Source organism: Elaeis guineensis, chromosome 11 (genome assembly GCF_000442705.2).
Source record: "Elaeis guineensis isolate ETL-2024a chromosome 11, EG11, whole genome shotgun sequence".
Classification (NCBI taxonomy): domain Eukaryota; kingdom Viridiplantae; phylum Streptophyta; class Magnoliopsida; order Arecales; family Arecaceae; genus Elaeis; species Elaeis guineensis.
In genome coordinates, this window is record NC_026003.2 from 121,833,331 (window position 1) to 121,845,198 (window position 11,868).

Sequence of the window (11,868 nt, forward strand, 5' to 3'; positions counted from 1 at the left end):
GCACTTCTTTCGACTGATAGGAAGAACCGGAAGAATCGGATGGTATCCGAGATATTTTCTTCTTTCTACCCGATGATACTTGGGGTAATTTTTTGACATTCCTCTTTTATATATATATATATATATATATATATATATATATATATATATATATATATATATATCCAACTTGACTTGTCTTCTTTTTCAGTGGACGCACGATATGCACGCTCTAAAGAGCGGATATCAAAGAATGCTACTTTCGTCGATCTTGGATGGACAAGGTGGCGGCTGCCAATGCTGAGAAGACTGCTGCCGTCGAACAACTTCAAGCAGCAACTGAACGAGAGATGAAGCTTCAAGAAAAAATTTTCCATTTGATGGTCGACCTTCAATCCTCCAGAGCAGAGCTTGAGTCAGCTCATCAAAACATCACATCTCTCGAATTTCAGATCAGGAGTAAGAAGCACTCCATCTATCAGCTCCGAAGAGAAATGGATGGATGTATTGAAGAGCTAGAAGCGGAGCATGGAAGGTATCGAGCCATCTTGGAGAGGCTGGCACTGGCCGATGCTGAGTCAGCCTCCACAAGGGCTAAAGCTGAGTCGGCGAAGGATGCCCTGAGTCTGGCTGTCGAGAACTTCAAGAATTCGAAAGAATTCAAGAAAGAGATTTTCGAAGGTGGATTCACCTCTTACTGTGTTGGATACGGGGATGATCGAGATGTGATCAAAAAATTATATCCGGACTTGGACTTGAGCAGCATTGTTTCTCCTGGTTCGGAAGAAGAGGTTGCTGCAGAGGGCGCTACGTTGATTGAAGAAGATGCACCAATTCCCTAGGACCTGCTCCAACTATCGAAGCTATATCATAGCAGGGAGATGAAGAAACCGACTGGTGATAGGTGTAGCATTTTTCTCTTTTTTCTTTTTGTAATTGGACAAATTTTGTGATCGGACCTTGGGTCCAGTTTTGTAACCTTCTCTTTAATGAATGAAAAGAAATTTTTTTGAATACAAACTCTTCTTGATATTTTCCTCCTTGTACTTTTAGTGTTGTAGAATCTTAGTTAGACAACCGATTACCTATCGATGAATCAGATATTCAATAATAACTGTAGTAGAGTTTGTTCGTTAGTCAAGTATCGGTCGACATACTTCACCTTTTAGATATTTAGATAGACGATGATAAGCCAAATATCTTTCGACTGACCGTAGTCAAATCGATATGTCCAGATATTTGATCGACAGTGGTAAGTCGAATATCTTTTAACTGATCATAGTCAAGTCGGTGTATTTTCGATTCGATCAGAGTCAAATTGGCATAATATTTCGCTTAGTTAAAACTAAGTCGCATAAGTAGTTGTTCGACTAGAGTTGATTTTTATAGTAAAAAATCCAGATATAGTCGGTATGTCAATTTTTACAGTAAAAAATTAAGATATAATCGGTATGTCAATTTTTACAGTGGAAAATAGAGATATAATCGATAAAAATTTGATCGATTAGTTATTGGCCTGGTGTTATTTTGTAGATGTAGTTGATCGAAGCTTTCAAAATTTTGAATTTTAATATTTCACTCTGAATATTGTACATGTGAACAACTTTATTGATAATATATCTTCAAATTATTGGCATTTCAGATCCGAGGAGTAATTATTTTATCAAGAATTTCTAGCTGATATGCATCCGGTCGAAATGTCTCAGTTATTCTGTAGGATCTTTCTCAATTTGGAGATAATTTTTTTTGATCCAGAGATTTTGAAACCTCTGCTTTTTTTAGGATCAGATCTCCTGGATGGAAGAGCTTCGACTTAACTTTTGTATTATAATACCGGACTACTCTTTGTCGATATGCTGCCATCCGAACTTGAGCTTATTGTCAGACTTTCGAAAGTAGATCTAGATCGGCTCTTCAATATTCTGAATTGCTCGACTTATTATACTGTTCAACTCTTGCTGATGGTAATCCGATCTCAAGTAAAATTATCGCTTTCATTCCATAGGCTAGGTTGAACAATGATTCTCTCGTCGGTATACGAGGAGTTGTCCAATATGCCTATAAGATCGGATATACTTCTTCCATCCAGAGGCTTTTAGCTTCATTTAGTCTAATCTTGAGACCTTGTGGGATTGTTTGGTTTGTTACTTTCACCGTTCTGTTGGATTGTAGATAGCTGACTGATGTGAGTTTGTGCGTAATGTGAAATTTCGCATAGAACTCTTTGAAGTTCTGATTGTCAAATTATTGACCATTGTCAGTGATGATGGTGTGTGATAGATCGAATCTGCATATGATCGACTTCTGAATAAAATCTTTCATCTTACTTTCAGTGATTTGTGCCAAAGATTCAGCTTCCACCTATTTGGTGAAGTAATCAATGGTAACCACTATAAATTTTTTTTGATCAGATATCGAAGGAAAAGGACCTAGTATGCCAATTTTTCATTATGCAAAGGCTCATGATGCAACAATTGATGTCAGCTGATTGGTCGGTTGATGTTGTATATTTGCATACTTCTGACATAGTTCATATCTTCGGATAAGTTCAGCTGCATCTTTCTTTATGGTGAGCCAATAATATCCTTATCATAAGACTTTATAAGCCAAAGATTTGCCCCCAAGTGATTTTCATAAATCCCTTCATGAACTTCTTGGAGTGCATAGTCGGCATCTGCTAGTCTCAAATACTTCAGTAAGGAAAGAGAAAATGATCTTTTATAAAGTTGATCATTCATCAAAATATATTGCGAGGCCATCCATCTGAGCCGTCTGGCTTCTGAAGGGCCTGTAAGTAGAGTTCCATCAGTCAAGTATTGAATGATCGAATCTATCCAATTTGGTTCATCATTGACTTGTAGCTCTTCTTTAACTTTATCAATACTCGACTGTTCAAGGTATTTGACGAATATCCGACCCAGCGAATTAAATGAAGTGGTTGCAAGTCGAAAAAGTACATCGATTCGAGCATTTTCTGTTCTTAAAATGTGAGAGATCTCAAAATATGTTAGAGTTTATATAAGATCTTTCACCTTTTGAAGATACTTCATCATAATGGAGTTTCGGACTTCAAACTCATCCTTAACTTATCCGATAATCAATTGTGAGTCGGTGAAGACCTTCAAGTTGTCAATGTCAAATTCTTTGACAATCTTTAAGCCGACTAGAAGAGCTTCATACTCGACTTGATTATTTGAAGCTTTAAAATTGAATCGAAGGGCATATTCGGTTACAATTCTTTCGAAATTGATGAGGATGAGATCGGCTCTACTATCCTGTGTATTGGATGCTCCATCAATATGTAATATGCACATCGATGTTGAGTTGGGCTTGGGAGTTTCAACTAATTTTATTTTATCATTTGATTCATTCTCAGGATTATTGTTAGGTATAGTACACACACTCAATGACGAAGTCAGCCAAAACTTATGCCTTCATCGATGGACATAGGCGATATTGGATATTAAACTCGCTAAGTTTTATTACCCACTTTGTTATCTGATATGAAGTATCAGGTTGGTATAAAATTACCTTCAACGGCTGATCTGTCAAGATGATAATAAAATGTGCTTGAAAGTATGGACGAAGTCGTTGTGATGATATGATCAGGGCATAGATCATCTTTTTCATCTTTGAATATCTTCTTTCAGCATTATGAAGTACCTTGTTGGTGTAGTAAATAGGTCGTTGAATTTAATTTTCATCCTCTTGGATGAGTACCGAACTAACTGCTTTTGTTGAAGTTGTCAAATAGAGATACAAATTTTCTCCGACCTTTAGTTTTGTAAGTAGCGATGGAGATACCAGATATCTTTTTAGATCTTCGAAGGACTGTCAGTACTCAACTGACCATGAGAAGTCTTTTATTTGTCTCAAGATCTTGAAAAAGAACAAACATCTTTCTACCGATCTTGAGATAAATCGACTGAGTGCGGCGATCTTTTTATTAAGTTGTTATATCTCTTTCTTGGAGCTTGGATACTTCATATTGATGATAGCCTTTATTCTTTCGAGATTGACCTCAATTTCTCGTTGTGACACAAGAAATTTAAAATTTTTTTTGAAAGTTACTCCAAATGCACATTTGATCGGATTCAATTTCATCTAATGTCGTCGAAGTATGCCAAAGACTTCTTCCAAATTTCGAATATGATCAGTAGTTTGAGGGCTTTGCACAAGTATATCATCCATATAAATTTTTATATTTCGTCCAATTTGTGTATTGAATATTTTGTTGATTAGTCATTGATAAGTAGCTCTGATATTTTTTAAACCGAACGATATTACTTTATAATAGTAGATGTCTTTGTCGGTTATGAAGGCTGTGTGTTCTTCATCTTCAGACACCATCCGAATCTGATTATATCCTGCAAAGGTGTCCATGAAGCTTACGAGTTGGTGTCCCGAAGTTGTATCAACTAGTTGGTTGATCTTCGGCAAATAAAAACTGTTATTTAGACAGGTTTCATTTAGATTTGAATAGTCGATGCAGATTCTTCATTTTTCATTAGCTTTTTTCATCAACACTATATTGGCGAGCCAATCAGGATAATTAGCTTCTCTGATAAAGCCAGCTGCGAGGAGCTTGTCGACTTCTTCATCGATGATCTTCTATCTTTCAGGAGCAGAAAGCTTTTTTTTATCTCACCGGCCTAACTTTTGAATCAATATTTAGCTGGTGGGTTATTACCTCCAGAAGAATGCCTGGCATATCAATAGCTGATCAAGCAAAAATATCGGTATTTATTTTTATTAGATTTATTAGTTGTTGCCGCTCTGGATCTGACAGCTACGATTCAATTTGGATCATCTTCTCAGAATCTTCTTCTTTCAGTGGGATGAAAATCAGTTGTTCAGCTGGTTCACCCCTTTCTTCATTTTCTCTTTGGTTCTCTTTATCGACAGACAAAGAGTCTTCAAATTGATTATTTTGGATGGAGATTAAGAAGCAACGTCAAGCAAGCTGTTGATTTCTACGTATTTCTCCGACTCCATTTTTTGTTGGAAATCGGATCAGTAAATGGTATGTTGAAACTACTGCTCTCAGGATATTAAGTCCAGATCATCCGAGTATGGCATTATAAGCTGAGAGGACTCAGACGATCGTAAATATCAAGAGAACAGTACTTTATTGTGGATATATTCCTGTAGTTAATGAGAAAGTGATTTCTCCTTCCGCCGCAACTGCATTCCCAATGTAACCGACTAATAACGTCGAGACTTTTCTGAGTCGATCAGTCGGCAGTCGCATTCGAGAGAAAATTGAGTAAAAAAGAATATCCATTGAGCTTCCATTATCTACTAGAATTTTTTTAACATCATAATTCGCTATCGTCCCTGAGACGATGACAGCATCATCATGGGGAGTTTATATTCTCTGGATATTATCTTTCAAAAAAGAAATTATATTATCAAGTCATCATTTCTTCACCAACTCTTCTCGGAAGTTGCCCCCCAGTCTTTCTGTCATCCAAAAATCATGTTGATGACTCCCATCGTTGGTTGATTGTTGATTGTTTTCTTAGCTTGTGGCTGAGGCTGTTGGTTGGTGGGAGGTTGAGTCGGACGATCTCATCGAAACTTTTCGAGGTAGCCTTGTCGAATCAGGATCTCTATTTCATCCCTGAGTTAGATGCACTATTCGGTATCGTGTCCGTGATCATGATGAAACCAACAGTACTTTTTTCTATCATGACTCCTCGATGGCGCTTTCATCGGTGGGGTTGTCAAAGATACTCTTTCTTTCGATCTCCATCAAGATCTGCGCATGGAGAGCAGAAAGAGGAGTATAAAAGTCATACCTACCATAGCTGTTCGGCTTCGGACTCCATCATCGAGGTGAAGCTCGCTTATTGGTAGTCGGCCTACTTGATTCGATCGGAGCTTTATTTTTTTTATTTTTTTTTCTAACTTTTTCTTTCTGTTTGGCGTCAGTCAGAAGCACCCTCATCTACGCGAATATACTTGTATGCGTGCTCCAAAAATTTTGTATAGGTTCGAGGGAGAGTCTTATTTAGAGAATAAGTGAATCTGGATCCTCTCAGACTTCTCTTCATAGTTGATATGGCCATATCTTCATTGAGGTCCCTGACCTCAGGTGTGGCTGCATTGAAACGAGCCATAAAATTTTTCAACATCTCTGTCTCGCCTTGCTTAATAGAGAAGAGACCGTCTGATGTCCGTAGCACCTTTCAGCTAGTACTTAAATGGACTGTGAAAGAATGCTCGAGCTACTCAAAGGAGTTGATGCTCTCTGATTAAAGCTCGAAAGATCAGGCTCGAGCAGCTTTCTGAATAGTTATCAGAAAGTTGATGTATAAGAGGATGTCGGTTGCCCCCTGAATCATCATGAGAGTCTTATAGCTCTTCAAATGGTCGATTGGATCGGTGGAGCCATCGTATGACTCCATCTGTGGTATCTTGGATCGAGATGGAATCGATTCAGTTAGAATTGTTGAGAAAGAGGTTGGACAGTGTGGAAGTCGTAATCTCTGAAAGATTTTCGATCTTCCACCTGAAGTCGGGCAAGCTGGCGATCAATTTATTTGAATTTGCGTTCGTAGTCGTCGAGCCATCGTTGTCGGGATAATCTGGAGGTAGAATCCTCCAAAGAATTTGAGGATGGAGAAGCATAAGGTGTATGTGGCCTTTTTCCATTCCTGATACTATGTACATGGGAAAGAGAGAGAGAATGCTGCGAAGAATGGGCGGCACGATGGGAGTGCCAAGAACGAGGTTGTCCATCTCGATGAGAGTGTCGAGACGATCACCGCTCTAGAGATGAGGAAGATGAATACCGTGGAGGACGGTGGCTGTGCCTAGATGGCACTGAATGAGCCACTGGCTCCTCCACCGACAGCTACTGCTGCTGAGTTTGTTGCTGCTGAAGGCTTTGGACCGCCTCCGTTAATATCTTCATTTGCTGCATTAATACAGCAATTTGTGTGTCTGTGGTAACCACAGGATACAAAGAGCTGGCTTCTGCCAATGGAAGTGGGGGAGGAATATCTTTCCGACAGGAAGCCTGCTTCACCGATCCTGTTGATTGTTGAGCTTTGATTTTTCGCATGGTTGCTTGTATTGCCTCCCTTCCTGACGTGCCAATCTATTGCAGCCAATCTCCTTTTGCGTCCGTCGTCGGAGAAGAACACCTATGCAAAAGAAGTCCACACTGATTAGAATTGTGTCTGGTGAGAATCCTCCGATGCTTAAGTCAGTAGAAGTAGTGAACAGCAGATAAGAATTTTAAATAGCAAAGTCTCAGTCCAGAATTTTTTATCAATACTGTTCATTTACCTTCCTTTTATAGGTGATTCAGATGTAACTGTCGAGCATGTAAGTCTATTTTTTATGGCACTAAAGGCAATTATTGTAATTATCGGACCATAATCATGGAGTTAATGGGCTGTTTATGCCCACTAATAATCATAACACGTAGTTGATAATTTTTTATAACGATTAGACTTGTGGGTTCCGCACGTTCCAGCATTATGTGATCATAGAAAGATAAGCCGACTATATGTCGGTAGTCGTGGAGATCCGAATGAGCATCGATCGGTAATTCTGATATATCAATGGTCATCGATCGGATATTAACTGAATTATCGTGATTGTTTGTTGAGGGTTGAGAATAGCCGAGTATTGGTCGGTCAACTGATTGTAAGTCGGCATACTGTATTTATGAAACCGATCTAGAGTCAAAATTGGGGTCGATTGAATTGTCTCAATAATATTTTTAGCTATAACAAAGTTTCAATTTGGCTAACATACTTTTAATAAAATATATAATTCAAATTATCCAAGAAACGACAAAACCATAATATTCTACGACTTTGTCATCAACTTCTAACAAAATAGTTTTTCACTAAAAAGATCACATCTCCTTTGCCTACTAATTCATGTGCTAGATTTTTTCCCGTTTCTTTTTGAGAAAAAGTTAGGAAAACCTAAACTAACACATTGGGAGAGTTCTAATGAAGCATTTTCTCAGACTTTTATGCACAAAATTGGTTTTCAAAAAATGGCTAACCTATGAGACATTCTCCTTGAATAGAATTACAAAATTGATGCTCTTCTGTATATAAGTTAGAGGTTCAACATGGAATGCCTCACGTATTTGATTCCTGATGCAGTTTATATTTAATTTGCATCCATTTTATTCATGAACTTGAAATCCATCATCCGTTTTTTTTTTTTTTTTAGATGCTAGCTGGGTCCATATCTGGCTCTACTTTTTATCTCTGGCATGGGCATGTACTACATAGGATATCGCTCGTTTAGATGAATACCCTCACATTCCGATGTATAATATGGGATAGAATAGTCGGCAAAGTTCTTATGAAAAGCAGAGTCCGTCGGTATAACCAATCATTTTCCAGTCTTATTTAATTGATGGCCAGAGATTATCATTATGACTTCAGGTATAGATTGGAACAATGAGAGAACTAATTTATACACGTGTACGGCGGCCCAAGCTCTTACCGGGCTTATTTCTTCCGGGCCATGCCCAAGCGTGGGACTCACTTGTAGTTTCCAATTCGGGCCTGGCCTGCCCTTGTGAACTCATATTGGGCTCTCGCATGGAGTAGGCCAGCTATAGTAATGCAATTCAAGGAATGTGAGACCAAAGTGATACGATTTGTGATTGGGAGGAACAACCGACCAAAAAGAGGAGTTAGCAATCCAAGTAGCTTTATTAATAAAATAAAGTGTGCGCTTCTAGCTGATAAGAAGGAAGCTATACCTTTTGTCGCATTTGGATGCTCATTCCCCCCACCATGAAGCATAAAATTTCATTTAGATCAAATTGATGGAGCCCCGATAATCATACTCTTCTCTTTCGGTGCTGATACCATTCTCTTTTTAAGTACATATTACACCTAAAGAAATTTACCTCATAGCCAAAAAAAAAAAAAATAGCGGATTGTAGATGGAAAAAGATTAATAAAAATGCCATTTCGTCCCAGAAATTAATTGAAGAAAAAAAAATGTTAATTATCCATTGCACCTCTATTTCAGCTTAAGTGTGCTTGAAAACTTGGTCTAATTTTTGAAAAAAAAAATGTCTGATTGGATATTATAGATTTTGTCTAGCTCGAAACCCATATTTGATTTCAGCTAGGCTTCCACCTATCCTATTTTTTCATTTAAGATAAAAGAAAAAAAGAAAAGCTTGAACAAGAATCTATAGATTGTGAGAACTGTACAAGATTTGCAACGTGTGCAAGTTTCTTTTCTTTTTTCCGCTCTTTTTAAGCAACTGATATTCAGAAGAATTTGGTCATTTGGCATTCGAATCAACTGGGAATGTAAAGTTCATCAGAGCGTCAAATATAAATTATATAATACATCACACACCATGAAGATACCAACTGAGCCATTGGGGGAAACTTTGCTTCCCTCCACCAGATAGCAGATGGAACCTATTCCAGCTGATAAATCCCGGCCCAGACCCAACACCTCCAGGACAAACGCTAGAGCAAAAACCTCAGAAGAACCTCATGTCGAAATCTCCATCCACCATGATCCGTGCAACAGAGACAGCCCCACCGCGAGTGATCCGAACGGACCGGAGGCCGACGATGGACAAGAAGCTGGAGACCATCCACGAGGAGGCTGAGGACCCGCACTGCTCCAACGGAAAGGCATCGGCGAGCTGCGAGATGGCCGGGCGCCCGCCCGCATGCGCCACCGCCCGCTGAGGTGGTGAAGTGATGTGGCATGTAGAAAATATTATTGAATAATATATATATATATATAATGCTTTGTGTATGCGTCTACTATGTCCACGTAGTAGCATCACCAAAATGCTGTCTTTTATGTAAATTATCATAAGTTTTCCAAACTTGGATCGATGCCCTCGAGTTTTTGTACACCAAATCAGAGAATCCGATTCAATCACTAATGAACGGCGCACGGCGCATACAATATATTGGTGGTACGTCCTTCTACTGTATTTGTTTGGTCGAAGTATATGCGGCTGATCACCGTAAGGTGGGTGATATTTAAATTGGGTGGCGTAGTTTGGTGTTGGAACACCGTAAGGTGGGTGATATTTAAATTGGGTGGCGTAGTTTGGTGTTGGAACATCGTAAGGTGGGTGATATTTAAATTGGGTGGCGTAGTTTGGTGTTGGAACCAGAAAGAATTGGCTGGTATAGTTTGGTGCTGGAACCAGAAAGAATTAAGGGTGGTCTCATCTTTGTACCTTTTTTTTTTCATATCTATGAAAAATAATTTCTATTCTGCAAAAACTAATGCGCATGTTTTGTTGTTCATGACTTCATTTTCGCTTTTGTTAAAAATCGATGCAGGTTATGTGATTAAAATTTAAGAATGCCTAACACCCGGTCCTTCGTTTGACTGCCATGCATCTGATGAATAATTCTGCCATTGTTAACCAATTTATGTCTTATATATATATATATATATGATAGATCATGGTTTTTGATTTTTTTTTTTATAATATTAACTGTTGGATTGCATTTTGTATGGATTTTAAATCATTTTAATCTGTAAAGAACTCAAAAGAAAATCATTCTTCGGCGCACGGAAGATACAGCTGGACCTGTCTTTTTTTCCCCTTCTCTAATCTCCTACTGTACCAGAAAAAAGAAATTTCCTTTAGTCTCGCATAGTTAATCATGTTTGTACCATGTTTCTCCATGCGTATTCATGCATTATACAAAGATCAAGGACTCAACATTAAATAGCCATCACAATGGGCGTTGGAAATAAAATGTATACTCCATAGAGGCTAAATGTTAAGTGACAGGCAATCTAAAGATCAAATCTTAATTACTATCTTACTTTTTGAAGGGACAAATTCTCTTAATTAACTACTGTCTTATTATGTATTAAACGTCTGAGATGTTTTTTTTTTTAAAAAGAATTATTTACTGATGGTGGGCGGGTATATAAAGTTGGGGCCGAACTGTGGGACCACAATTGCAACAGACCGGATAAGCCAATGTAGAATGGTCTGGATACATGAGGTTTGGGAAAGTCGAAAAAGAATGAGGACGAATGCTCTAAATTTCTCAACTATTTTGGTGAGAATTAATTGCAACTTCTACCATACATAGTAGATTTATGTTTACTTCTAGAATGTTTAACAGAAGAAACTAATGTTAAAAGAAATCCGGCATCACTTATGCTCCAAGACCGTGCAATTTCGGCCCTGACCGTTGGTATATTTTTGCTCCACTTATGGGTGAAATACTCACAACATATGGAATTCAGGTATCCAAACCGACCTTGATATGCTAGAAGTTTCAGTTCACATATCAAAGTTACTTGTCAGCGAACAAAAAGCCGATGTCATCACCATGAAGATGATGGTTGTTGTGTCAAATTTGTAGAAAAATAATTTGTATAAATTATAGAATCATCATGGAATTATCTTAGAAAAAAACTTCTGATCAAAAAAAGGAGCGATGTTAGTTTACCGTATGAGACATGGCAACTGAACCCCATCTGACATGGAAGAAGAGTTTAAACGATTCCATGCACTCCGGTACCATGCAGCCATGAGATATAGTTTTATGTACAAGAGCGGGAAGAATAAGGAAACAAGGAGGGAAATAATAATAATAATAATAATAATAATAATAAATATTTAATTTTTGTTATGTTGATTCAAAGGATATTTCATCTTTTATTGTTTGTGTTTCTGGCCGTTGGATTAAACTTGGATTTCAACTAACTAAAATGCTTTTTGCATGATTGTGCAGAAAATATTTTAAAGATAGAGATATTTGAATATTAAATTGATGATAATTTTTATAATTAAATTATTTATTTTTTTTCAAAACATCTTTTTGGCCAATGAAGGGGTGACCGCGAGCGAAGGACTCATAGGCACGCAAAGGCATGCGCAGGGCGAAAAGC